The 4239-nt window shown below is 39.2% G+C and overlaps 1 pseudogene; it reads left to right on the forward strand.

Annotated features, from left to right (window-relative positions):
• The first annotated feature begins 307 nt into the window (after window positions 1-307).
• LOC122138352 lies at window positions 308-3810 on the forward strand (annotated as a pseudogene).
• Window positions 3811-4239: the final 429 nt, after the last annotated feature.

A 4239-nucleotide genomic window follows, 5' to 3' on the forward strand; every position in this document is an offset into this window, starting at 1 on the left:
AAAAATGTAGATGTTTGTTTAACTTGCCAGCCATAAAACCATCTAAATCTTCATCTTAATTAACAAAAATAAAAATATAGATAAAAACCTAAACCTGCGATTCAAGTTTATTGTATTAGAAAGGAAATAAATTAAGCCATTGAAAAACAAATGAGGAAATTTTTAATAATTTTTTTTTGTCGTAAATATTTGTGGGTGGCCTGCCAGTACTAATTGATCAGTAAAATGATTCAGCTGTGCACTGGTGATTGTCACTTTAAAACAAGTTCACCGTTGTGTTAGTGTTTAGTGGCTGGTTTGGGATATAATGGGTGAGAAATATGGGTACGTTTTATGGCGGAGTTATTTTTAATTGTCGTTCTTCCGCTTTGTTCTGTTGGTTTTTAGCCTTTTCGGTTAATGTTGTTGTTTTCAGCCGCACAGACCGTGTTAATCGTGTACGCGCACCAGAGCGCAGGATCTTTCAATGCGGCTGTTAAAGTGCTGCTGTGGACAGCGCTGAAGAAACAGGGCTGTAACGTGCCCAGTAATCTGACCTGTATGAAATGAAGTTCAAGGCCGCGGCTTCCACAAAGAGGATATTAACGGTGTGGGAGCAGTTTTTTATTTTTGTTCGTTTAGCAAACATTAAACTAAGAACTAGTGCCTTATCAGGTCAGTGGCAGTAATTGCACGAATTTTTTTCTTCCAGGGCATACGAGAACCCAGAGCATTTCTGTTATGGAAATGAGACCATGTTGGCTTGTGGGAGGGCGACTAGCTTCTGATATCGTAGATGAGCACAAGAGGAAACTAAAAGAAGCAGATCTTGTTATTTTTCAGGTATGACTTCAGGTGTGTGTGTGTGTCAATTGGGGGAGTTGAGGGTGGCACGATATTTTAATCTTTGGAGTCTGGTGCTTAAAACAGCACCATTATCTTGCCACTTCTTAAAGTCATAAAAAGTGCACCTTCGCAAATAATAATAACACTTTACATTCCGTTTGAAGATAAAAAATGTCCTGCTGGGGCAGGGGGGAATTATCCATAACCAAGACTGCTGGTCCTGTAATGCCCCCCCCCCCCCCCTTTTATCTCAAACTTGTGTGCGGTTTAGCTGGTCTCAAGTAAAATCTTCCAGTCCTTGCCCGTTTTTTAAAAAGAGTCGAACAACACTGCACCAAGACGAGAGACAAAACAGCTGCGTTATTTTTCTCAGCAGAAAATTGTTGCAAATAAGGCGAACATTACTCCGCGCCAGAAAGAAAAGAAAGTTAATAAAACCAAACTACTGAATAGTTTATCTAAATTTATCTAAACTTACCAAAGCAATTTAGTTTTTTTTTCATTTTTATCACTACTTGTTTATATTTATAGCTGTAGAGCATCTGTAGCTTCCATCATTTATGGTGGCATGTTGGACATCTAGTGGTAAAAAACCTAAAACTGCGATCGTCAAGTTTTAATTAGTATGTATGAGAAGGAAATAAATTAAGCCCATTGAAAAACCATGAGGAAATGTTTTCAATATTTTTTTGTTTTGTCGTAAATATTTGTGGGTGGGGCCTGCCAGTACTAATTGCTTTTCCCCCCCCCCCCCCCCCCCCGTTAAAATGATTCATGCTGTGCACTGGTGATTGTCACTTTTTAAACACAAGTTTCACCAGTTGTGTTAGTGTTTAGTGGCTGTTTTGAGACCTGTTGGGGTGAGAAATATGGGTACGTTTTGTGTTTGGTTGAGTTATGTTTACATCTGTTCGTTTTGTTCCGCATTTTGTTCTGTTGGTTTAGCCTTTTCGTTGAATGTTTGTTTTTTTCAGCTTCGCACAGTAACCGTTGTTAATCGTGTACATGCGCACCAGAAGCGCAGGATCTCTTTCAATCAGCTGTTTAATACGATGCTGCTGTGGACGCGTCGCTGAAGAAACAGGGCTGTAACGTGCTTGTGTCTGACCATGTATGAAATGAAGTTCAAGGCCACGGCTAACAAAGCAGGATATTAACGTGTGCTGGGAGGCAGGTTTTATGTTCCCCACCCCCCCCCCCCCCCCCCCCCCCCCCAATGTTCGTTTAGGCAAATATTAAACTAAGAACTAGTGCCTTATCAGAGCTCAGTGGCAGTAATTGCACGAATTTTTTTTTTCTTCCCAGGAGCAGCGAGGAACCCAGAGCATTTCTGTTATGGAAATGAGGACCATGTTGGCCTTGCGCAGGAGGGGCGACATAGCTTCTGATATCGTTAGATGAGCACAAGAAACTAAAAGAAGAGATCATTGTTATTTTTCAGGTATGCAAAAAACTTCATGGTGTGTGTGTGTGTGTGTGTGTGTGTGTGTGTGTGTGTGTGGTGTGTTGTGTGTGTGGGGTTTTTTTTTTTTTTTTTTTGTTTTTCCTTTCTTTCTCTTATGGGTTCTTTGTAAAGTCTTGGACCATTTTTTGTCACTCTTCACTGAAGTTTCCCATGTACTGGTTTCTCTGTTCCTGCCATCATGAAAGGCTGGATGGACCGGGTTCTTACGCTTGGTTTTTGCAGACACCTTGGAAAAAGCGCGACAGTGATGGTGTCTTCAGGGTGAGGCTCTCTGCACATCATAAACCCCAAATGTGTGGCTGCGCTTTAATGAAATTTGAGTGGGCTGTTAATATTGGTATAATTGAGTGTTTAATTTCATGTCAGTGCAAGAAAGCCATGTTATCCTTCACTATACTGGTTTCCCATGAAACCATGTTCAGCCTCCAATGGGATCAATGGAGACATGAATGTTACCTCTGTGGCCAATTCAAGTAATAACATCATCCCCTCCCATTCCTTTTATTTATTTTATTTTTTTATTTATTTTTTTTGTCAAAGTTATGCTGTGTTCCAAAATGCGGAGAATTCCACTTCCTGAAACGGTACTTTTGGGGGGAATATATGATCATAGCCACATATTAAAGGATTAGTCCTAACCAAAGTGCCCAAAACTGACCCACCTGCTTAAAAAAAAAAAAAAAAAAAAGAAACAACAAGAAACAAGTACACGTTCCATAATGTACTTGTTGCTCTATTTGTACACTCAGTAATTTTGTACTTAATATTAATAAAATGATTAATTAAGTACTTAAGGATCAACTTGGTTGTTACGTCAAGCTTGTGAGGCTCAGATAAAAAGTCATCACTTGTAGTACACTTGAAGCTGGTACTAGTGTTATCGAAAGCTTGGTTCAAGTTGTACTTACAACGTGGTTATCTAAAATTATTTTAATTCAGACTCCGAGAGATGGTATGTTAAAAGTGCATTTTGGTTCATGTTCTTCATGGGTGTCCCAAAATGGCACGTTGAGTACAGTACCAAGTTGATCTTAAGTCACTAAATTATTTTTAGTAGACTTAAGTTACAAAATGAAATTGTGCAAAAAATTAGGGCACACAAAGTACATTATGGAAGTTTTTGATAGTGAGTAAAGTTGTATGTGTATATCTATACTGATATATATATATATATATATATATATATGAGTAGATATACTATATCTATATATATATTATTTCAGTTTTTTAAGTATATTAAGTGCAAAAATAGACACTTAAGCACATTATGGAAGGGGTTTTTTTTTTTTTTTTTCTTGTCATTTTTTTTTTTCCTTTTCTCTTGTTCTCATCGCAAATGTCTCTACAAAGGGCCCCCCCCACAAGCAATGAACCCTGGAATGTTAGTGTTTGAGTTGTTAAACCCTAAAACTTCTGCACTGTTTCTCTCTTTGTAGAACTTTGTGTACCTAACTATTGTGGGCTTCCAGGTCCTGGCTCCCCACAGGATCTTCTGGGGCACCAATCAATCTCTCTCCTGAGGCTCGTGAAGCCTGTTGGAAGGGCTGGCGTGCCTCGGTCTTCAAGGTCTCCTAAATGAGGCACCTCTCACCTTCCCACCTGTTAGGGACATCTTTGATGAGGGCAAAGGCTTTCAAGCTGAAGACTGAAATCCGGGAGAAACAGGCTGAATTCTCTTTTTGGTTCTCAACTGGGGGTCACTCACCCTGGGAAAGAGAAACCTCTGCCACCCCAACAACCAGATGAAAGCTGGGCTCTGCGTTGTGAGGGACCCGGGCCAAATGCTTTGTCCCCTATGTGGGTATGTCTGTTATTTAACAGTCTCAAAGCTGAATGTTTTAGACATAGAAATAAATTCTTCATGTTTTGAATGAGTATTGTAATTCACTCGCTGGGTCTAGAGACCCACAGTTTTTTTTTTTTTTTTTTTTTTTATTTTTATTATTTTT

Source organism: Cyprinus carpio, chromosome B9, assembly GCF_018340385.1.
Source record: "Cyprinus carpio isolate SPL01 chromosome B9, ASM1834038v1, whole genome shotgun sequence".
NCBI classification, from domain to species: Eukaryota; Metazoa; Chordata; class Actinopteri; order Cypriniformes; family Cyprinidae; genus Cyprinus; species Cyprinus carpio.